This window comes from Amia ocellicauda, unplaced genomic scaffold (assembly GCF_036373705.1).
Source record: "Amia ocellicauda isolate fAmiCal2 unplaced genomic scaffold, fAmiCal2.hap1 HAP1_SCAFFOLD_29, whole genome shotgun sequence".
In the NCBI taxonomy this organism is placed as follows: domain Eukaryota; kingdom Metazoa; phylum Chordata; class Actinopteri; order Amiiformes; family Amiidae; genus Amia; species Amia ocellicauda.
The window spans coordinates 1,463,070-1,489,119 of NW_027102854.1; the positions used below are offsets into that span (position 1 = coordinate 1,463,070).

The 26,050-nt window shown below is 41.2% G+C and overlaps 1 non-coding gene across 1 annotated transcript; it reads left to right on the plus strand.

Annotated features, from left to right (window-relative positions):
* The first annotated feature begins 14,694 nt into the window (after window positions 1-14,694).
* On the plus strand, window positions 14,695-14,809 carry LOC136728230 (U5 spliceosomal RNA). Its single transcript, XR_010808595.1, has one exon. It is a non-coding gene; the product is annotated as a U5 spliceosomal RNA (small nuclear RNA).
* The last annotated feature ends 11,241 nt before the right edge of the window (window positions 14,810-26,050 follow it).

Here is a 26,050-nt window from a genome sequence, read left to right on the forward strand (position 1 = left end):
CTTTTGAAATCCGATACCCTGAAGACATTCGCTCTGCACAGGCTAAGAAGGACTACAAACAAGCTGTGATGAGAGCATCTCCTGAGACCCTCATCCTAGACTACACCGGTAAAGGAGAAAACAGGGTCAAGAACAATCTACTGTTCTACACCGCCTTTCACAAAACCCTGTGCCAGACATACCCCAATAACAACAAGAGGGGCATTAGCAGAGGCAGGCAGATCTCAGTGCTGGTAGAGAAAGACACAGACAGTGTGATGCTCACTTTTAATGTATACCACAACGGGACCATCATGGTGCAGGGCAGCGAGAGCAGCCTGGACCAATTATCTCTCGGCTTCCACACCTCAAAGCAGCAGACTGAGGTAGAGAAACACGAGCCAGAGCCGGCCACCCTGCAGTCTGCCCCCAGCCACACGGAGCCAGACAGTGCCCCATCTCCCACAGACTGCCCCCCTGTCTCCCCAAAACTCTCCAGCAACATTAAAACACTAAAGGAATGCCTATCAGTGCTGGAGCTGGAGTTTGCGGAGTTCAGGGAGCAGACCTTGAGCACCCTGGCCCAGACCTCCTTGTGTGATCAGCTCCGGGATGAGATGCACAGACTAAAGATGCAGCACAAGGCTGAGATCCATGAGCTGAGAGCAGCAGTGAGAGACCTGGAGGAGCAGAGCCAAACCCTGAGGACGGAGCTGCGCAGAGCGAGGGAGGAGCTGACCAGGACACCCCAGCACAGCCAGCTAAGGAGCCTGCAGAGCCAGCTGGAGGAGCTAAGAGAGGAGCTACACATCACTGGAGCACAGAGACTGCACTGCACTGACCCCACAACACCTACAACCCCTGACGCACCCACTGATCCACCCACACTCCCCACCACTCCTGACACACCCACTATCACCAGACCTGCCACTAATACACAACCCCCTGAAACGCCACTCCCCCAAAATACACCCGCTGCCCCCACCACTCCCGACGCAAACCCGGAGTGGCAGGTCAACGCAGAGGTGGTCATTCTGAGCGAATCCAATGGGAAGTTCCTGGTTGAGAGGCGCCTCTTCCCTGGGCGAAAAGTGAAAAAGCTTTGGTGCTCCACAGCACAGAGAGCCCTGGAGCTGCTCTCCAAGAGGAGGCTTTGCCAAGTCAAACACATCCTCATCCACACCGGCACTAACGACCTGAGTGCCCGCAGGGGCGATGTGGCCTCAGCCCTGAGACAGGTAGCAACGAAAGCCACAGAGGAATTCCCAACTGCCAAAATCACCATCTCCACACTGCTGCCCCGCACAGACGTGCCCCTGCACATCATCCAGGCCATCAACGCAGAAGTGTCCCGAAGATGTGCCCTCCTCCCCAACGTCCACCTGGCACACCACTGAGACATCCAGCCACATCACCTGTATGACCACGTCCACCTCAACAAGACGGGTGTGAGGAAGGTCCGTTTTTAGTGTTTCTCTGAACACATCCAAGCTTACCTAGGCGCTACATATTATTTTCAATTACCCGTAATTCTGATCTGTATTTTGGCTTGTTAATAGAAGTTATTGAAGTTGGACTCCTAATTCAAAATAACCAATATGTATCTCAACGTAATTTACTGACAGACATCACTCTTTATCACTTTCACTTTTGAAGGAACTGCTTTGTATTCTGTGTATTGTTTTATTGTAGTGCTGCTTCCTTTCTTGGCCAGGTTTTACTTGCAAAAGTGATTTTATTCTCAATGTAAGCTCAAAGTCAAATAGTTTAAATAAGAAAACAATGTATTGAAATGAGAACATCATGAACCTGTGTAATTGTGCTGAAGGACAAGCACTGAAAGCAGAGAGAATTTTGTGTTTGGCATTGAATAGCCTTAAAGAAAACTATGCCGTTTTTGGAAACTTTCATATTTAAGTTGAATGTAGGCAAAAACATTCCAGTCACTCTGAAGAGAGAATACAGTTTACTGTTCGAATAAGTAGCCCCTGAATTGAAGATAAAAATCAAAAGTGCTGTTCGTAATTAGTTTACACTTTTACATCAGATGTCTTGTTTTTGCGTTCCAAATTGAGGAGTTGTGGCATATAATGTAAATGAAGTTACTTCACTAGTAGTGCGATTTCTACGTTGTGTATGTGTGTTTGTATATATGAACTCATACATTTTTTAAAGATTGTATTTGGAAAACAAATTCAGGTATAGCACGTGTCCCCCTTTTGAATGGGTTCTATATATAACATTTTAAAACGAATGGTTCTGTATAGAACGCTATGTTTGGGGGTTCTTCATGTAACCCCTTTGAAGGGGTTCTACATAGAACCATAAAGGGATCCACCAGAGCGATTACTCGAGGAACCCTTTATGGTTCTGTGCAGAACAATTTCTTCTAAGAGTGTGGAGTGTCGCCACACAATTTCTCTCAGAGGGCTTTTGACCAATGGCAATCCAATCCTGAATGACGTCACCACTATCCTGTTGTACTTTATGCGAGAGATGTATTAAGTAGTTTATAATGAGAAGAATAACAATAATCACCTGTTTTTCATAGGTTTTGTATCCATGGTCTCCTTCATATTAGGAAAGGAAGTTGATCCATAGCCTACTCAGAGACAACTGAGAGTTGGTCTCTGAGCAGCAGCACAAAGGGGTCGAGTCTCTCAATGTCCGTGTGTTGGAGATATTCCACCATATTGGTCCCAGCCTTTAAAACAATGTTAAAGAAGATGTTAAAGATATTGTAGAAATATATTGCAGAAGAGCAGAACTACAATCACACTTTTTCAATGCTATTGCTGTTTTCTACCTCCCTGGTGAGGTACCAATGCGGGAAGTTTGAGAGAGTATTTCTAAAATGTGTATGATCCAATACACACAGTTATTTAAAAAGCTGACGTCTTGTACATGCTCACCAGAACCAAGCCTAATTAAATAACACATTTAATATTAAATAAGTACATGTGCAGTAGCAACTTGGACAATTACAGATCCCCAGGTCAAAACACAACAGAAAGACATGGAAGATCGTATTTTCAAATCACATCTGTGGCCCCCATAACTGTAATTTGGTATTAGTGGGTCAAAGGATTTATTTGGTTCAAGTGATAATAAGATCATATTTTGAAAACAAACACTACAGGATGTCATATTTAAAATGACTGTGAGTACCTTTCTTTAGTGACGGTTCTGAGGGGGGCAGGGATTAGTTGAGTGTGCTAATTGGAGCTGTGAAGTGTGCAGAGAAAATACAAATGTTTTCTTTTAATATGAAAACAAAGAACTTTTTTTTAACACCGACCTGGGATTGTGTTTCTTTCCAAGTTTCCTTATTGTTTCTGAGAAGAGACTGTTCACTTGCAAAGTGAACTGGACCCGTGTGACTCGCAGGTAAGGAGAGCCCGTGTTGAACTAAGATGGCTACAGTGAGTTTTCCTGGACAAAGCTCGGGCAAAGGATAGCGCAGAGTGCACCTGCACCTGAGATTGTGTTGAGAAGCTTTGTGATAAGAGCAGGTAAAGAGGGAAAAGAAACACAAGTATTTTCTTTGTTTGAAGAACACATTTTGTTTTAACTGAAACGGGACTACAACTTTTGAAAGGGAAATAGTTGCTAGTGCACTGTATTTTTATTGAGTTTATTAGAAGAAAAAAGCTTATATTTTGGACAGAACGAACTCGTTTGGCATGCAACTAGCAGCAAACTATGTGAAGCAAACAAAACAGTTAGCAAGTTAGCAAGTTACAGTCTGTCCTAGGTCCGGGGGTGCTTATGGTTGTTTATGGGTTCCCTTACCTTAGCCAGTGTCATGTACGGGTGTCCGTACCTTACTGGAGTGTTTGTTTTTATTATAATATATATACATAATATAATATATAATAATGTAATATTTCAGATAAATCGTCACAGTGAGTGACACCAGCATTATTGGTTTTTTGAGAAATAAAAAAACAGAATGTAGAGAAGAAAATGTTGGAAGGAAGTTGGGAGAAAGACTGGTCTCCGAAGGAGCACCGGGACTGGTGGAAGCAACAACAACCAGATAAGACAGAGAAAGGAATTGTGATATTGTGTCAGGTTGGTGAGAATCAAGAAAAGAAAATAACAGAAATGGAAGATCATCATAAACAGTAATGTGAATTGAGAGAAGAAGTTGTGAAAAATACGATAGAATTAATAGAACTACAAGGCAAATTAGAAGGGCAAGAAAAGTGGTCAGAAAAGGTGAAGGTGTAGGTGCGCGATGTGCTGCCGTGTTAGGAGCGCGTCGCGACACAGATCACTCCGAGGACGACAGGCCCGATTGGGATGATTTAGATCGCAAAGCATGGGAATATGAAAAAGGAGGTTTTGCTAGCGCTCCTCCCCCATATAATCCGGAATATAAATCAATCACTGATTTTGGTTATAATAATACATTGTATCCAGATCTGACCGCTCTGAAAACGGTCCCAGCTGCACCCATGCAAGTCAAAACTAGACAGAGTAAAGAGGAAGGTCAATCAATAGTCTATACGACTAAAACCCATGTCCCCTTCTCCCCAGGAGAAAAAGAAATGATATGGGCGTCCCTCCCAAAATTAAAACCAAACCAGGGTAACACAACTTTTTGGGATATTCTAGATGAAAAGATGGTTATTCACCTCCTTCACCCGCACGATGTACACATCATCGTGAAGGCTAAATGTCCGCCCAACATTTGGATACAGTTACTACGAGAATATCAGACCGGGGAGTGGGCTAATGTAGCCTCTACAGATGAGGAGGAAATAACAGAACTTTTTCACAATGGATCAAGAAAACTGAGATAGTGAAATAATGAAATAATCGAGTGGGATTATTTGACATTTTATTCTAAATAATCATAAGCTTAAATAATAAGTTATAAGGGCTGTTTGAGACACTGCAGGGTCAATAAAACATGCCACAGATCGGATATCTGAATTATCTTTAGATATCAATGTGTATGTGCTTTGTGTGTTTATGAATATGTATAGTTTGAAGGTGATATAAGGTAAATGTCTATGTTTTGGCAATCATTTTAGAATTATATTTAAAAATGTAACAACAGATTTATCATATTCATGAGGATCTTTGGCTCTATACAGAGTGCCTCAAGCATCAGAAATCAGAAAGAAAGACTATTATAAGAAAAGTAATCCAAAATATACATTGAATAAACAGATGGATAATAATAGTAATACATAAATAGTCATGGTGTCTCCACAAGAAGAACCAGAATTTGTTTGTTAAACATCATGTTATGGACAAGCTCTGTCAAAAGTCAAATTCAAGGAAACGAAAGGCTAGAAGAGAGCCTGGTGCAGCCCTGACAGCCTGTGAAAGCAGGAGAATGTAAACAGTCTGGTGACATGTTACAGTCTTTCAGAAAATGTTTGGTTATTGGTGCCTAGCATATAATACCTGAAATGAAAGTCAAAGTAGACCATGGTTTTAAGATGAGTGATGTAGGAAAAGGGTAAGATACCGCAGAAGTATAAGATTACAACTATAGAATAAGTAAGCTCAAGTAATATAAAATGCTTTACAGGAGAAAAGTAAGAATGGAAAGGAAGAGTAAAAGAGAAGGTGTCCTAGGATTATGGGAATCATTATTGAGATCAATGGCCTATTGGCTAATATATTGTTAGGTACATATATGACTTCAATAAACGAATAATGGAGTGACATCTGTATAAATATAAATAAAACATATTGATAAAAAAACCTGAATACATTTCTTGTAAGAAATTAAGAATAGGAGAAAGAATAGCTGTTAGAATGCAGAGCAATGTTAACCAAAGTTGAAGAGGGTTTGAGTAAGTTGACGAGGGTCTGAGTAAGTTGATAAGGCTTGGGAAGCAGGAAAAGGCGAGTTTGATGTGTGTGAGACAAATGTGCTGCCACTTTTAGCACAGAGAGCTTCTGATGGTGATTGAATGAAACGTGGGAAAATAAATAAACTTGATGTAGGATAAATTAATAAATAATTGAATGAGATATGAGCCGCAGAGACCTCCCACATTGGAAAGTGGACTATAGCAGATAATCCTCTCCTCTCCCAGGGCAGGGTGATTAAGTGGGGACGCGTGTGAAGAGTGCAGGTGGACCCAGGTGAGTTGTGAAAGAAAGAAGAAACAAAAATAATAAGGCACGCGTGCAAACAATCAAAATAATACTAAGTGAATAACAAATTAAACAATAAAGTGAAAGATAATCAACACACAAAATAATGGCAATATAGAACCAAACAAAATACACAAGCCATATTGCATAAAGTGAAGTGAAATATAAATATAATAAGTAATGGTGATTAAGGAGCTAATTAACACCGTCCGTGACATTTACATTGGTTGGGTGTGTGGATACCAGTAATAATTTTTGTTTTATTGAAATACAAAATAATTCTATTTTTCCGAAGTGCTGAACTTTAATACAGTCTAGAAAGATTAATATTTTTTGTCTTGGGCTATATTATTATTACCATAGTTTTTCTATTGTATAAGTATCTTGGAGTAGAGGCATAGGTGGGCATGTGGGCAGAGGAGTAGGAAGGCCGGTCAAGCAAATAAGCTTGCTAAGGTACGCAGCAGCAGCAAGCAGCCCCCACATCCAGCCAGCCAGCCAGTCTGGCTGGCAGTGACTGAGTGGTTGACAGACGGCAAGCAACGGAATGTACGTGCTCTGTGATGTCATAGCAGTCAGCTGAGAGAGGCTCGTGATGTCATCGCTGAGCTGGCTGGCTGGCTGGCTGGCTGGCGGACTGGCTGGCTCTGTGTGTGTGTGTGTTTGTGTGTGTGTCTGTTTTTCTGTTTGTCAGTCTGTCTGTCTGTCTCTCTCTCCCTCTCAATTCATTTGTATTGTCAAAAGCAATTGGACATACATACATTCATACATATATATATATATATATATATATACATACATACATACATGCTAGAAAGTCATTACTATGTTATCTTAAAGGCTAACTAAGCAGAACATATATCATTATCGAACAGAGTTCATAGGTCTATACATGGTATTAGGGAACAGGCACGTAGGTCATTCTGTTTGACATTGTCTCCAAGGTTCTCATTGTAAATAACAAAGAGAAATCAAACTACCTTATGGCCTCCTGACCTTCTAGCTTGACCTTATCTTTCTTAAGTATACAAGAGAGAAAAACAGTTGTGAGAAAAGAATTTCTAACTTTCCTTCCACACATACATATATACATACATACATACATACATACATACAAACCAGAGGCATGCAAAAAAATATAAAGAGGAAGAAAATGTTGTATAGCACATACAAAAGGGATGGTGATGAAACAAAATACATAGAATATGTTGAGCTGCAAAGAGATCTTAAGAAAGGGATCAGGAAAGCAAAGAGGGAAATAGAAAGAAACATAGCTCTTGGAGCTACAACCAATGCAATGAGCTTCAAAATTACAACAGCAAGCGGTCAATTAAGGAGGAGGTGAAACAGATAAAGGGCAAAAATGGAGGTATCTTGGAAAACGAACAAGATGTGGCAAATATTCTAAATGAGTATTTCACAGAGGTTTGTACAAAAGAAAAAACAGATGACATGCCACAGGTTGACAATCAATCCAGTCAAACCCTAAGAGAGATCAGGATAAATGAGGAGGAGGTACTAAAGGGACTAGCAGAATTAAAATCAAACAAATCACCTGGGCCAGATGGGATATTTCCAACAGTACTTAAAGAAATGAGGGAAATTATGTATAGGCCGTTAACTCGATTATTTCTAATGACACTTAGAACAGGGGATGTTCCCACTGACTGGAAGACAGCAAATTTCATACCAATCCACAAGAAAGGGGACAAAACTGAGCCAGGAAATTACAGACCAATCAGTCTCACCTGCATCACCTGTAAAATGTTGGAAAAAATGATTAGACAGAAAATAGAGGAGCATCTCAATGAAAACCATATTCTTGGAGATAGTCAACATGGGTTTAGACGAGGCAGATCATGTCTTACTAACTTAATACATTTTTTTGAACATGCAACTGCAGCTGTAGATCACGTGAAAGCATATGATATGATATACTTAGATTTCCAAAAAGCTTTTGATAAGGTTCCACACCAAAGACTGATCCTCAAATTGGAAGCTGTAGGCATTCAGGGTCATGTAAGTAGATGGATTATGAACTGGTTGATGTATAGGAAACAGATTAGAGGAGTCACTTCTAACTGGAGTGAGGTTGTTAGTGGAGTTCCACAGGGATCAGTACTAGGGCCTTTGCTTTTTCTAATCTATATTAATGATCTGGACTCTGGGATACTTAGCAACCTTGTCAAATTTGCAGATGATACTAAAATAGGTGGCTTAGCAGATACAATCTTGGCAGCACATGCTATTCAGAGGAACTTAGATAAATTCAGTTGTGGGCTGACACCTGGCAAATGAAATTCAATGTGGACAAGTGCAAGGTAATACATGCAGTAAAACAAAAATGTCCACTATAATTACACTATGGGAGGTACAGATCTAGATGAAGTAATGCATGAGAAAGACCTAGGAATCTATGTGGATTCACTTTCTCCATCCAAACAATGTGGGGAAGCAATACAAAAGGCATACAGAATGCTAGGGTATATCGTCAAAAGTGTAGAATTTAAGTAATGTTAAGACTGTACAATGCGCTAGACCTCATCTGGAATACTGTGTACAGTTCTGGGCACCACACTTCAAGAAGGATATTGCTGCTTTAGAGACAGTTCAGAGGAGAGCAACCAGACTTATTCCAGGTCTGAAGGGAAAGTCCTACTCGGAGAGACTGAGGGAACTGAACCTTTTCACCCTGGAACAGAGGAGATTACGTGGGGACTTGATCCAAGTCTTCAAAATCATGAAAGGTTCCTCAAACCAGAGGAGCTTTTCCAGATCAGCAGGGACACACGCACCAGGGGACAACAAATGGAAATTGGGCTTCAAGGCATTCAAGATGGAAAGTGGTAGAAGCTGAAAGTTTGGGAACATTTAAAAATAGACTGGATAGGATCCATGGATCACTTAGATATTAATGGACACCAAACGAGCATGATGGGTCGAATGGCCTCCTCTCGTGTGTAAACTTTCTTATGTTCTTATGTTCTTATGAATGTTCCCTAAGCATGTTTCAAATGTTCCCTAATTTATGTTACAAATGTGCCTTAGCACCTCTCTCTCTCTCTCTCTCTCTCTCTCTCTCTCTCTCTGTCTCAATTCAGTGCATTTGTATTGTCAAAGCAATTGGACATGCATACATACATACATACATATATATGGAAAATAAACAATATGTGTACATCTCTGCATTAATGGTGCCCTAACAGATGTGCAAGTTACATGACAGACAGACAGACAGACACTCACACACACTTTCACACACACACACACACACACACTTTCACAGACAGACAGATAGACAGACAGACACACACACACACACACACACACACTTGTATACCTGACACGTATAGAAGACTGGATAGGGAGATATAAATAGCAATGGGGAGACTCTTGTACTTGGTGTGGCTCTATCCATATAGTGGGGCCAGCAGCCACTTAGCAGGTGTAGCAATAGAAGCTCAGCCTGGGGAGACTGGATTTAGCATTTCCTCTCCATTTTGATAACTATCCATAATCATTTCTGCAAAATACTTCTATGATACCTATGTATGTTTTTTACTTGTACTATATTATACTATCAAGTATCAGTGTACACATACAATGTGACCTGTTACATTAATACAGAGGCCACGGAAGGCCAGATCAGTAATAGCCACTGTCCCCTGATATTACACTTTTTTACAATCACTTTGGCTCTCATTTCAGAACCTTGATGTCATTTTTCAAAACTCTAGACACAAAACTCACACCCGATGATCAAAATGCACATTTTTCAATTGCTTGGATACAATACACATCAACCTCAGATCATTTGTTCATTGAACTAAAATGATACAACTTAACGTCAAAGTATTACCATTTCAAAATGCAATTCACACATTACATCTGAGATCACTGTCTATTCATTTCATTACAAAGATCTAACTATCAATTGATACAGCTGCTCAAAATGATAAGTGACTGTTGCATTACTCTTAATTCATAGTTTTATGGAAACTGACGAACAGTATTCCATGTTTCGATCATGACAGTTTCAGGATAATGAGATCCATTGACACCAATAACCGAGGAGCATGAACCAGTTGGACTACATTATCTATGGATGTAATATTTCATCATCATTCATCATCATGTAGCACTTTTCCACACCATGTTTTCAGTGTGGAAGGAAAGTTAGAAATTCTTTCTCTAATACCTGTTTTTCTCTCTTGTATACTTAAGAAAGATAAGGTCAAGCTAGAAGGTCAGGCCAGAAGGTAGTTTGATTTCTGTTTGTTATTTACGATGAGAATCTTGGAGACAATGTCAAACAGTATGATTGAAGTGCCTGCTCCCTAATCCATGTGTTGATCTATGAACTCTGTCCTATAATGATATAAATTCTGCTTAGCTAACTTTTAAGATAACATAGTAATGACTTTCTGATTATAACCAGCTCTTTGATTTTTGTGTATAAAAGCTCTGACTGTTAAAATGAAGGCAGAGCGACTTTGGGATCTTCTTGAGTCACTGTTCCTCTCCACGCTGCGTGTATTAAAGGCATTGCAACTAACGCTCCAACCTGGTTGAAGATGATTGTTCTTCCACATCAGATTTGACATTACTGTATGTATGCAGGCCCTTGTAATTGCTTTTCCAATACTGCCAACTGGTTATTGATGATTGATTTCACATTGTGGTACGAGTATCGAGTGAAATGAGTGCTATCCACCCGAGCAACACAGTGATAACATGGAGCCGGCAGGTGATCCAGGTCACAATAGAGGTCAAGCAGTGGGAGGAGGAAGACGTGGTGGTCAAAGGAATGGAAGGGGACATGCACCCCTTCTGAGAGGTGGTCGTGGGCCTCGTCATAGAGGAGGGCTTAGGCCTCACCAGAGAGGCAGCCATGGGCCTCATTTGAGAGGTGTTGGGGGAACGTGGTAGAGGACAAGGCCACGGACCAGACAGCGGCAGCAACAGCAAATAGTGTCCAGTGAAATCCGAGAAATAGTTGTAGAACATGTTGTAAATCATGGCATGACCATGACTGAGGCAGCTACAAAGATTCAATCAAACCTCAGAATCAACTCAGGATCAACTGTGGCCTCAATCATCAGAAATGTCCGTACTGAGAAGCGGCAAGTCTTCAGCATGCACTAAACATTAGGCTACTCTCAATTGTCAAATGACTGTATACTGCATACCAATGTGTAGCACAGAGTATAGTGTGCCTTTTGAAAGAAATGCAGACAGAGTGAAGCAGCTGATGACTGAGTATGTTCAGGTATGTTCAGTTTCAAGATGCCTCTTGTGAAAAATGGTTGTGAGAACCTGAACCTGAACACAGGGCTGATGGAAATTTAGAAGTACAGTAATCAATCCTTTGTTTTGCTTTTTACACTAAGCCAGGTGAGGAACACTGCAGTTGACATTTTACTGTAGTTTTGTTCTTTTTTGTAGCTAATTATTGTTGCATGGATTCAAAGAAACCTATGGTGTGATTTGATTGTATTGCATCAATACATTTCAGATTTTGTTCAATGATTCCACTGTGTCTGTAGTATTCTCTCTACTAGTCCTTTTACAGTGATGTATTTATGTGTAGTACCATAATGAAACATGTATCACATATTTTGTACTACAATATTTAATGATTGTACGAACAACTACACAGTGAAACTATCGGTATCTTCTGTGTTACTATGTTACTATGGTATTTCATGATAAATGAATTATTTGAACCAACAAGTCTGCAAGTGCAAGGTTTCTTTAAAGATATGAATGCACAATGCAATGTTTTGAACATTGGACAGCCTGTGTTACAAGTGATGACCGTTTTGAGTTTTGTGTCTAGAGTTTTGAAAAATGACATCAAGGTTCTGAAATTAGTGACAAAGTGATTGTAAAAAACTGTATATTCATCCTATTTAATGTGCTCTTTTAAAATGTACTTTTCTTTTTTATGTTGCCATTTCTGTTCTACCAATGTTTCAGTTGTTAGCCAAAGATTGACAGAGTACATCTCATACACACAGGCCAGACAGCAAAGATTTCTTTTTGAAATTCAATTACAAATGCTGCATGAACTCATCAATACGATTAGAGCTCCTGAAAGCAATATAACTAACTCACTCTACAGCATCTCATTAGCAGTGAAAAGAAACCAAGAAAGTTGGGACAGTCGACTGTTTACCACTATGTAACATCACCTTTTCTTTTAATAACACTTATTAAGCACTTGGGCACTGAAGACACCACTTGGTTAAGTTTAGCAAGCGGGATTTTCCCCCATTCATCCATTATGCATTTCCTCAGCTGCGCAACTGCACAGGGCCTTCGTTGTCTTAATTTGCACTTCATAGTGCGCCACACATTCTCAATTCGGAGACAGGTCAGGACTGCAGGCAGGCCATGCTAGCACCCGCACTCTCTGCCTACGCAACCATGCGCTTGAAATCTGGGCAGAATGTGGTTTGGCGTTATCCTGCTGAAAAATGCAGGTACGTCCCTGGAAAAGACGATGTCTGGATGGCAGCATATGTTGCTCCAAAATGTGTACATCTCTTTCTGCAAAAATGGTGCCCTCACAGATGTGCGAGTTACATGACAGACACTCATACACACTGTCACACCCATACACACACAAACACACACTTTCACAGACAGACACACGCACACACACACACACACACACACACTTTCACAGACAGACAGACAGACACACACACTTTCACACACAATCACTTTCACAGACAGACACACACACACACTTTCACACAGAGACAGACACACACACACTTACATACATACATACATACATACATACAGTGAGGGAAAAAAGTATTTGATCCCCTGCTGATTTTGTACGTTTGCCCACTGACAAAGAAATGATCAGTCTATAATTTTAATGGTAGGTGTATTTTAGCAGTGAGAGACAGAATAACAACAAGAAAATCCAGAAAAACGCATTTCAAAAAAGTTATAAATTGATTTGCATGTTAATGAGGGAAATAAGTATTTGATCCCCTATCAATCAGCAAGATTTCTGGCTCCCAGGTGTCTTTCATACAGGTAACAAGCTGAGATTAGGAGCACTCTCTTAAAGGGAGTGCTCCTAATCTCAGCTCGTTACCTGTATAAAAGACACTTGTCCACAGAAGCAATCAATCAATCAGATTCCAAACTCTCCACCATGGCCAAAGAGCTGTCCAAGGATGTCAGGGACAAGATTGTAGACCTACACAAGGCTGGAATGGGCTACAAGACCATCACCAAGCAGCTTGGTGAGAAGGTGACAACAGTTGGTGCGATTATTCGCAAATGGAAGAAACACAAAATAACTGTCAGTCTCCCTCAGTCTGGGGCTCCATGCAAGATCTCACCTCGTGGAGTTTCAATGATCATGAGAACGGTGAGGAATCAGCCCAGAACTACATGGGAGGATCTTGTTAATGATCTCAAGGTAGCTGGGACCATAGTCACCAAGAAAACAATTGGTAACACACTATGCCGTGAAGGACTGAAATCCTGCAGCGCCCGCAAGGTCCCCCTGCTCAAGAAAGCACATGTACAGACCCGTCTGAAGTTTGCCAATGAACATCTGAATGATTCAGAGGAGAACTGGGTGAAAGTGGTCTCAGATGAGACCAAAATCAAGCTCTTTGCCATCAACTCAACTCGCCGTGTTTGGAGGAGGAGGAATGACCCCAAGAACACCATTCCCACCATCAAACATGGAGGTGGAAACATTATGCTTTGGGGCTGTTTTTCTGCTAAGGGGACAGGACAACTGCACCGCATCAAAGGGACGATGGACGGGGCCATGTACCGTCAAATCATGGGTGAGAACCCTAAGCCAGGGCATTGAAAATGGGTCAAATACTTATTTCCCTCATTAACATGCAAATCAATTTATAACTTTTTTGAAATGCATTTTTCTGGATTTTCTTGTTGTTATTCTGTCTCTCACTGCTAAAATACACCTACCATTAAAATTATAGACTGATCATTTCTTTGTCAGTGGGCAAATGTACAAAATCAGCAGGGGATCAATTACTTTTTTCCCCCACTGTACATACATATATATGGAAAAGAAACATTACAAGTATAAATCACAATAAGATGTAATAAAGTACAGATAAACAAAGTGTAATAAAATGTGATCTGTTTGAAAATGCAGGGACGTCACTGGAAAAGATGATGTCTGGATGGCAGCATATGTTGCTCCAAAATGTGTACATCTCTTCTGCAAAAATGGTGCCCTCACAGATGTGCGAGTTACATGACAGACAGACAGACAGACACTCACACACACTGTCACACCCACACACACACTTTCACAGAGAGACATATACACACACACACACACACACACACACACACTTTCACACAGAGACAGGCACACACACGTACAGACACACACAATAACTTTCACGCAGAGACAGACACACACACACACACACACACACACACATACATACATACATATGGAAAAGAAACAATACTTTTATAAATCACAATAAGATGTAATAAAGTACAGAAAAACTAAATGTAAGAAAATGTGATCTTTAATACACACAAATATGTATGGCTGGTCGGATGCGTCTTGGACTCGGGTTCCTCTTCATTACGTATAACGCTTTTGCCTTTTGCTAAAGCTTTCCGTGGAGGGGATCGTGGGTGAGTTTGTACCATTCTTGGGGGGCTCTGCCTTGTTGGGGCGGAGCTGTGATCCAGGTGAACAGCAGATCGGGCATAGGTGGGCATGTGGGCAGAGGAGTAGGAAGGCCGGTCAAGCAAATAAGCTTGCTAAGGTACGCAGCAGCAGCAAGCAGCCCCCCCATCCAGCCAGCCAGCCAGTCTGGCTGGCAGTGACTGAGTGGTTGACAGACGGCAAGCAACGGAATGTACGTGCTCTGTGATGTCATAGCAGTCAGCTGAGAGAGGCTCGTGATGTCATCGCTGAGCTGGCTGGCTGGCTGGCTGGCTCTGTGTGTGTGTGTGTCTGTGTCTGTCTGTTTTTCTGTTTGTCAGTCTGTCTGTCTGTCTCTCTCTCTCTCTCTCTCTCTCTCTCTCTCTCTCTCCCTCTCAATTCAATTCATTTGTATTGTCAAAGCAATTGGACATACATACATACATACATACATACATATATGTAGCGTAAGGTACACTTATACATTTCAATTAAAGAAGTGAATTCATAGTATCACCTTATCACGAATCCTGGAGTCTTGTAGAACTCAATTTCTGTAATAATTGGACGCAGACACCAATTCCAAAGATATAAATTGTCAAATTTATTTAAAAACAAAGACTAAATGTAGCACTACACTAATTATACAAAAGGGAAAAACTAATTAAAATTCAACTCTAGATCAACAAATCAAAGACAAATCACTTCCGTGACCAAATCAAAGACCATGGGATCCCATAGGATAACACACAAATCGTTAAACAAAAAAGGTTATAAACACATTGACTACAATACCGGTTAGTAATTCTAGGAATCACTAAGAAACAGTTGAAAGTGCTAAATTGCAGTTTCAGAAGATGAAAAAAAACTGTAACTGATGGGATATGTAGTACTTTATACTCGAGTGGTCTATGCGATTACACCCTGTTGGTGTTATTAAGAACGCCAAGTACCAGAATGCAGAGCGGGACTGTTTTTTGTGCCGTGACTTGTCGGGGGAAAAAGGCGCAGAAAAAACGGACGAGAAGGTGAAGGTAGTATGGCGGTGATGCACGCGTTGGTGAAGTGGGAAAGCGGGGTCGACAAAGACTCTTACAGCGTGATTCCCACTGCTTGCTTTCGCAATTTTGATTTATTCAGCATTGCTGATGATGACGAAGAGACGACTCGAAACTTCAGAGCAGAGTGGAGAGACACGAACAAACCTCCAAAAGGTGGATGGCCTGTCCATGAAGCGCAGATCATTATGACTGGTAACAATGTTTATTTAAAAAAAAAACATTAAAGTCTTTACATGCTATTTGATATATACAATCACAGTATATTTGAAATGAATGTTTAAGTTATTAATGTGTTGTACTTCTAACATACTCTTATAACATGGTAGGTGGTGGTGAGGGCGCTAAAAACTCGTCATACTTGACTGGCATTTGTAAGAACGATTTATTGTGTGTTGTGCTTTACAATAAAATCCCCCAAATCACAAAATAAATTAAACCAGATATAATTTAACTTCAGTTTTGATTCAGTGTTGGCTGTTCATCTTAATTTGTATGGTCAAAGCACAGTATTTTTATGACACATAAATATAATCCCCAAATATCTGTGGACATAATGCAGGGTTTTATTTATTTTATTTTTATTTTAGGAAAAGAAGGCGAACTAAGAAGAAAACTTAATGACCTAACAAAAATGCCCTGTCCTAAAATGAAGAGAGTACCTAAACCAAACAAAAAACTTCAAATTTCAGATGATAGTGACCTTGATGAACCACAGTTACCGGTGAGATAATTACTGCACATATTAAATAAATGTATTGCAGGATTGTTTTTTTTAAATCATATTCATATATATATATATTCATTTTAAACTCTTTTCCTCTCTGAATACAGCACAAAATAAGAAAGAAAACCGATGGAGCTTCAAGAATTAGATCCCGTCATATTCTACAGACATTTAAAGAGTCCAGTGAAGTTGAGCTACAGCAAAAAGTTAAGCAGCTCGAAAAGGAAAACACAAGACTTAAAAATGAAAACCAATGTCTTCGAAACCGTATGGTTGATGGTAAGTTTTTTTATTTATAGCAAATAATTCCTTACCTTGATAAATGTTATTCTTCAGTAATTTAGATTCCAGAGTAATGTATTATAGTTGATCATACTGAAGTAATCTAGAACCACAATACAGACTCTTAATGTGCACTGTCTAATAGTTTAATAATACTGATTATTAAATAAAGTTTTTCAACATAACTTCATAATCCTACATTAATGACTATATGCATTACATTAGACCTGGTAATTCTTGTATTTTATCTTTTTTATTTTTTTCGTAGCTAATGTTAATGACCCACAAAAAGATCAGTTTGCCAATAACATAGAGCAAGTCTCTCAAGTATAATTGCAGGCATTGATGGTTTTGTTTTCACTTTGTATTAAATATATTACTAGAAATGATTATCATTTAATACTAAGGTTTTTTTCTCCAGAGATTCCAGACCTTTTGGACAATCTGAAAAAAATTGTAACAAAAGCCACATTTATCAGCAATGAAGACAAAAGTGTGTCACCATCAAGTGGTTCTGACAGCCCCACAGCAAATTGTTCTGAATCTGACAAAGAATCACCAAAACAGGTATAACACTCTTGGTCTACAATATTACAAAGACAAGGTAAAAATATATATATTGAAAACAAATATTGGTTGTAAACAATCTAATGATGCTACATTATCAGTTATATTCATAGTTATAGTTGATAATAAGAATGTAATTGAATTATGGGTGTCACAGATTCACTGACTTTATTATGTCTGTAAATTAATAAACTTAGAATTGAGACATACTGTGGTCTTTAATAACACATTTCTGTAACAAAATCACAGCCTTACTGATAATGTATTCCACTTAACATAATATAAGAATAGTTTGGGGATAAACTTGTTTTTTATTTACCATTGTCTTTTAGGTGGAAATATTCCCAGGCACTGGAGTTTACATTGACAAACTGTCCTGGATCCTTGCAGAGAGGTGCAGCACGAATACGTCATATGCAAGAACCCTGACGGTTGCTGTCTTTGACTTTCCAACATTATTAAAGAGCAATCTTCGTGGTGGTGGCAGCAAGAGAGATCCAACTTCGGAGAAAAAGACACCTCTGGATCGCTTAAAGGTGGAAGCCATATATGGTATGTAAATGCTGTTGTACAAAATTTCTAACTCTCCTTTTTAACTGTATAGAACACAAAGGGTTAGCATTTGAAATGTTCCTTTGGCCTTTGTTTTAGTTTCAGAGACTAGAGTTAATTTATTAATAAATAATAATACCTTACATGTAGCAGCTGGAAAGATCCCAAAGTGCTCTACAGACTCACTTCACCCACCACCCTCTGGGGTGCAGCCATTTTGTACCAGCAGATTACTACACAGCAGTAAAGGTGGAGTCATAACAAATTTGTTAGACCTGATTGAGGGAAGCCTGACTTAGAATTCAGCCACGTCACTCTTTCAACAACACCTTGTAAATCACCTTGGATTAATGCTTCAGACATATTAATACATAATAATAATGAATAGTGCCATGGGATCCTTGACAATATAAACTTTCATGTCTCATTTAAATTTGACTTTTGAGCAAATACTTCACATTTCAGTCCAGTTGTGCCACATCAATGTAATGCTTAAGCAAGGTATTAATGGAGAAAAGACTGCCTTTGCATAGCTGCTTCGCCAAGTACAGATTTTACTATGAACTAGTGTAAGACAAGTTTAAGAGCATACACCAAAATGTTTAAATACACCCACACACAAAAATGTTGATTTACTGTGGCAATATGTAACTAATGAACCCTTCTCAAAGATATGTGGTATGTTTATTAAAAGATTTTTATATATCTATGTGCAAGTCATTAAATCTATGTGATACATGTTTTTTAGGGGCTACCTTGAAAAAATTGCCCAGTACCCCAAAGAGTGTAATTGGTGGTGCAATTAACAGCAAGATAAATGAACTACGACACAGAATGAAACCAGAGTGAAGATTTGAAGAACCAGATCTGTATTTTTTGTTTTGTTTTCAACAGGGTTGGGGTCAATTCCAATTCAATTTTTAATTCCCTTTTCAATTCAATTCCAATAAAGAATATTCTGTGAATGCAAAAAGTAATTGCAATTTTGAATTGATTTGTAGGAGGAATTGGAATTGAAAAACAGGAATTGACCCCAACCATGGTTTTCAGTGAGTGTTGTACAAATTGATAGGTCAGGGTTTCTGTAAAAACTTAATAGAGGCCAGCAGGCGTGCACGATCTGGGAAAAACTGCTCCACTACAACAGACCTCTTTCCCTTCGTTTTCTCTAAAAACCTCCTGATATCCTTCACTGCAGCTCTGACTCACCGAGGACGAGGAGGCGAGAGAGGAATCCGTGAAGCCGCCCTCACTGTCACTCCGAGCCCGAGGCGTCCCCGGTGGCTGCCGCGATGCTCCAGCGTGTAGCCGGACCTTTCCCCACCAAGCCGCTCGCTACCCCAGCTTCACTACTGTGCCACCACTTCTTTTACTGACACTATTTACCAACACCGTCCGTGCTCCCTCCCAGCACCTTCTTAGTGCGTTTTTTCCACCCGGCGCCTCGGCTTGTACCGCCGAGCCTGGCCCTGCCTCCTCCTCGGCTACACCCTGTGTGTCTGTCCGCCCGTCTGCTGGCTGCTGAGGTTGTTCCTCGTCACTAACCAGCGCCCCGTGCACCGCCTCAACACCATCTCCCCCCGGCGTCTCGGTCGTCACTATCCCCCGCTGCCTCGACCCCGTCCCCCAGCTGTGCGTCATCGCCTCCGGGCAGCTCTTCCCCCGTCACGGCATCAGTGGTACCATCGGTCCGACCGGCGACTGTCTCCTCCGCCGGGGCTCGATCTCTGTCTGCCCGCTGCATCTGTGGCTGCGGGCCGGTGTCTCTATTCCTCCCCGCGTCACCCCGCTCCTCCTCCCGCTCCCTGTCCTGCTCGGGACAGTTCCTCACGACATGCCCCTCGCTCCCACACCTGAAACACTTCATGGACTCCGAAGTAGCGAACACGACGTAGTCGGTATTGTCGATCTTAAATTTAAAAATGACATTAAGATCCTCATTGATGTTATTGAGGATCATATACAGCTGCCTTCGGAAGGACATGACGTGTTTCAGTTGCGGGGCTTTGCAGCCCAGCGGGACCCTCTTAATGCCGGACATCAGCTGCCCGAGCCGGTGCGGATGAACGGAGGGACGTTAGACAGCGTTACCTTCCGGGCAGGAGCAGCGAGCGGCAACACCGGGGTGAAAGTGTCGTCTAACACTGTGCCATTAGCCACTAGCTGATTGAGCAGATCAGTGGTTTTTAAGAAGATAACAATGGCAGCAGACTTGATATTTTCACACCCTGCTACCTCCCCAACCGCTAACACACACTGCTCTAGGGGGCAGAACTGCACCGGAGCGATCTTGACTCCATGGCGTCGGGTCAGTTTTTCAAAAGACGCATTCAGGGGGTCCGACCCCCCGACCCGGGAAGAACTACCGGTACTCCCCCCTCCCCTCCCCTGTTCCCCCACAATAAGAAAAGCACTGAAAACAGAAGACAAAATAAACAAACTGAAAAAAGTAAAGCAACAAAAAAACGCAGCCAAAGGACAGAGCTCTCAGCAGCACTCCCGCTCACTGCAGACCCCTCCCACACACTCCCAGCTGAGAGAGAGAGAGAGAGAGAGAGAGAGAGAGAGTTAGTGTCTGTCTCTCTCTCTCTCTCTGTAGATGCATCATAGGGAACATATGTAACAATCTCTCTTTTTGTTTACCAAAAATGAGAATGAACGTATTTCAAGTGGGTGTTGCCTTGGTTGGAAACGTTTTAAGATTATTTATGAAGTGTAAAGTGGATTTGTCTCAGTTCTCCGTAGTTTTCAATGTATGTGCCATTCAGTAGCGTTCATGTTACAGATGTGCCCTATGCAGTGGTAGGGTCAATAAAATGTCAGTAAAACTTTATTTTAGCAATTATGGAGGGGAAGAACTGCAAATAGCGGGTCCCCACTAATTATCTAACTTACCAACAACGTTTCAAATTAGGTCTTGCGAAGCTGCCAAATAATGCTGTATAATCGTATGTGTCTTCATACACCGGCTGCTATAGTCTGATAGCTTTGATAATATATATATATATATATATATATATATATATATATATATATATATATATATATATATATATATTTCTCGTGAACCACAAATGCTATTTGCTTGATTTTTACAGAGTATGTTATAAATACCATTCTTATGAAGCCTGACAAATTGTATGCTGTAATTATGAATATTTTCAAATCATTTGTTTGTTTTTCCTAACATGTTACAAATGTTCCCTATGTGAAAGATGCATTATATCTTAATAACGTCTAAACAATTAAAGATATACAGATTATTATTTTTGGTAAAGTTATAATACATTGCTATTAACTATGTGTGTCAGTAAAAGTTTAAATTTCCTAAAGGATTTTTATTGATCTTGCAAAATAAGTGTTTAGGGAACATTTGTAACATAGAGGTGGGTTAGCCACCGAGTAAGGGCAGCGGCTCCGGCTCCAGCACCGGCACCATGTCGCTGGAAAAGCGCTAAGTGAGCTCACAGTGAGCTCAGTGTAATGTCTGCTCTGGTGAGCTCACAGTGTGACCTAGTCGTGAGTTCACGTCTTCACTGGGTAGTCCTTGACAACTTAATTGACTCAAATCTTGGGCTTAATTGGTCAAAATGACCATTGGTTGAAGGTACTCAGGGACTGATGTGTAGAGAGACTTATTAAACCTGCAGGATTGTGGTTTTCCCAGATCAGAATTAACCAGATCACCACAAAGGAACATGGTAGGTGCTATTGCAACACAGATTACACAAATACATTGAAATCCAAGTTTGCAGTGGTCCTTGGGCCATTGTGTGGTGATCCAGATCACTTCAGCAGGAATTTTGCAGTGGTCTGGACTACAACTCTCTCTCTCTGTCTCTCTCTCTCTCTCTCTCAATTCAGTGCATTTGAATTGTCAAAGCAATTGGACATGCATACATACATACATACATATACACTCACCTAAAGGATTATTAGGAACACCTGTTCAATTTCTCATTAATGCAATTATCTAACCAACCAATCACATGGCAGTTGCTTCAATGCATTTAGGGGTGTGGTCCTGGTCAAGACAATCTCCTGAACTCCAAACTGAATGTCTGAATGGGAATGAAAGGTGATTTAAGCAATTTTGAGCGTGGCATGGTTGTTGGTGCCAGACGGGCCGCTCTGAGTATTTCACAATCTGCTCAGTTACTGGGATTTTCACGCACAACCATTTCTAGGGTTTACAAAGAATGGTGTGAAAAGGGAAAAACATCCAGTATGCGGCAGTCCTGTGGGCGAAAATGCCTTGTTGATGCTAGAGCTCAGAGGAGAATGGGCCGACTCGATTCAAGCTGATAGAAGAGCAACTTTGACTGAAATAACCACTCGCTACAACCGAGGTATGCAGCAAAGCATTTGTGATGCCACAACACGTACAACCTTGAGGCGGATGGGCTACAACAGCAGAAGACCCCACCGGGTACCACTCATCTCCACTACAAATAGGAAAAAGAGGCTACAATTTGCACAAGCTCACCAAAATTGGACAGTTGAAGACTGGAAAAATGTTGCCTGGTCTGATGAGTCTCGATTTCAGAGTCAGAATTTGGCGTAAACAGAATGAGAACATGGATCCATCATGCCTTGTTACCACTGTGCAGGCTGGTGGTGGTGGTGTAATGGTGTGGGGGATGTTTTCTTGGCACACTTTAGGCCCCTTAGTGCCAATTGGGCATCGTTTAAATGCCACGGCCCGTTGTTTCTGACCATGTCCATCCCTTTATGACCACCATGTACCCATCCTCTGATGGCTACTTCCAGCAGGATAATGCACCATGTCACAAAGGTCGAATCATTTCAAATTGGTTTCTTGAACATGACAATGAGTTCACTGTACTAAACTGGCCCCCACAGTCACCAGATCTCAACCCAATAGAGCATCTTTGGGATGTGGTGTGTAGCGTTATGTTGGGTGTATTTGGATAAGAGTATTTGGGCTCTGAGCTGAAGCACGGATCTAAAGAAGACCTCTCCCCCCCAAAGTTATCAGATTTCCTTAGCTCATCAGCTTGGAACTGGTTTGCATCAAAGTGACAGTTTTGGGGAGGATGGCACCGAGAAGAGGCCAAATAGTTTGTTATTCTGCTATGAGATGTCTGGAGAAAGGGGCCTGTGGGTGATAAAAACTCTTTGAAGTGGATGAGAGCCGAAATCCCGACATAGAGCTACGAACCCAGGCCAACCGGCATTTCCAAAAGATGGCATGGATTGACATCAGTCATAAATCCAAAGTCACAAAAGATTAAGTCTGTTTTAGTTACTTGTGATAAATTGTTGATATCCTAAGCGTTGGCATTAGAGTCATTAGGTGATTAATCGAGTACTGTTCTGTTGGGTTGTTACTGAATAGCCAAAACAATGATTACCCAAATGTCCCCATGTGAAGCATTGATTGTTAAGGTACCAGGAACAGAGATTCCTGAATTCCTTGGACGCCTAGGCAGTTTGGACTTTGAAGTAGAGTCGCGTCGAACTCAGTTGGTAAACGACACTACGACGCAACTCGAAAAAGAGTCGATAGAGGTGATGAAAGTTATGGCTAGCTTAGCACTTGCGAGCTCAAGGGTAGTGAACTGGATCATAAGCAAGTTTGAAAAACTGAAAAAGCTAGGAGAAAAGTATGCTAAAGCGAAAGAAGAAAGAGCCAAACGGCATGGAATGGTTTTAGAATTTGAAGGAAAGCTAGATACTTGTGGAAAACAAGTCATTGTGTTGAATGCTGAAAAAGAGGACTTAATTGAACAGAGAGAGCAATTAGGAAATGATTTAAGACAATGTCAAGTTGAATTGAAAACAACTCTGATCCAAGTAAAAGGTCTGCAAAATGACAGATGTAAAGCGGTTGAAAATGAAAGGATAGTTTTGAAGGACCGGGATGTTTTGGAAATGCGTCTTTGCAAAACAGTCAGGGAGAAAGATTTGGGCACTGTAAAAATGGAGATACTCGAAGGCGAGGTCATACATTTAAAAAGGGACAGTGAAGAAATGAGGAGAGTAAATCAGGTGCTTAGGGGAGAACTCAAATCAACTGAAGTTGAAAATGAGCGTCTCAAGCAACAAATAGGGGCCCTGAAAGCTGCCTCTTGGTGGGCTGCAAAGCTGACACCTGACAGCATAAAGGAACAGCCGGAACCGGCCAATGCACGGAGTCGCACACCGTCTCCACATTTAGGCCCCGGGTTGCCTCGTCCTGATCGTACCCCTCCCTGTAGTCTTTCTCCACCCAGGGTAAGAAGCTCGTCGCACAGACGAACTTCCTCTCCCGAGAGTCCAGACCGAAAGGTTAACATGCGCCAGTTGAGAGAACTGGCTAAAGATTGTGAAACCTTTAACCCAGCAGACAAGGAAGGAAATGTGGAAGCGTATATTAAGGACATTAAGTATGCTTTGAGTTTCTATCCTGAGGCTACGGAGAAGGAAAAGGTTCTCCTAATCCGCAAAACTACCTCTCGCCAAGTCCATTCTTGGATGGAGAGGCAAGGGTCCATGGTCTGCGATAGGTTTCAACGCTTGTGCAGAGCATTAGTTAGGGACTATTCCAGGTTCATTGATCCAGTGGCAGCAGTGACTGCCGCACACCAGATCAAACAGGGTAAGCATGAGTCCCCCCTTGATTACTATGAAAAGCTTAGGAAAACCTATTTTGCGGGTCAAGATCGACCCGGGGCCGAGGAAGAGGTGAGCTTTAAAGGGTTGTTTGTTGCTAATTTGTTCCCAACGATTAAGGAAATGATCATATTACATGCAGACACAACGTATATGAACATAGCTGAAATTCGAAAAAATGGCACAGAAAGCTTGGGAAAGCAAGTACAATAGCACTTCTGATCGTAAAGATTCAAGCACCCAAGTACTGGCAAGGCGCTCTGAGAGCCCTATTTCTCCACTGGAGTTAGAGGGGACAGAGATTCAAAGAAGGAAAGAACCTCCCAAGGATGGAATCCAAGACACCCAGGCTTACAATAAAAAAAAGAAATCTGCTCCTAGCCTAGGTGGGTTAACTCAGTCTCTGAGCAATGTTGCAGTTTCTGAGCTACTGCTACGCTTAGCTCTGCTCCCTTTGCCCCCTCTTCCCAAACTGGAAGTTAGTAGCCAGGGTAAAGGGCCGGACTCGCCACCTAAGGAATGACTAGCTCTGGAACCACCCCCTGTCCCCGCCTCTGTGTTTTTGATTGGATGTGAGGAACAGCAGGGGGGTTTCTCTGACACATCAGCCCACTGGGACCTCCCAGTGGGGGAAGTTGCCTGCAGGCAAGCTGAACCTTTGGTGATGTTACTGGGTGATCTGACACAGAGAGGCAGAGCCAAGCAAGTTTACATAGAAGTGACCATTGAGAATGTGTGGGAGTGAGGAGCCTTGTTGGACACTGGGGCTGAAATTTGTTTAATGTCTGCCACCACAATGGGCAACCTGAAACAAATTATGGAAACCTCAGACCAACGACTGAAAGTGGAAGCTTGTAGTGTGAACATTACAAGTTACACAGAGACTAAGGCACAGCTCACTCAAAAGGCATTGTTAGAGTTCACCTTTGGGAAGATTAAGTTGGTTCATCCAGTTTATATTTCCAAATTTGAAACAGAGAAGTTGATCATTGGTCAGGATCTATTGAACAGGTTGTGGGCTCAAGTTGAATCACCAAAGCCGGTGGAATTGAATGACAGATATGATACAGCCACCAAGGTACAACTTCCCAATGAGACCATTTTTTGTGCATGTCCCTAAAGGGGGCACCGGCTTACCATGTAAGCCAACCATTCGAACCCAGGTCCCTACCAACTATTATAGACATAGTGAAGGTCAGGTGCCTGAATAACACCTGAATTCCCAGTCACCTCCCTCTGTTAATCAACTTCCACCTATTGGTTACCGTCAGTAACCATACTCAATACTGAGTAATACCAATTGTTTTTTTGTTTTAATGTACTTGTGTTATAATATGTAACCTGTATATGTGCTAGTATAGGATTGTCAATTTGATTGGAATACATTCTGCTTAAATAATTAACTATTAGTTTGTTTTCTTTGATTTCTCGGGGTCATGAATGGTGAAGTCCACTGTTGAATTCTGTTAC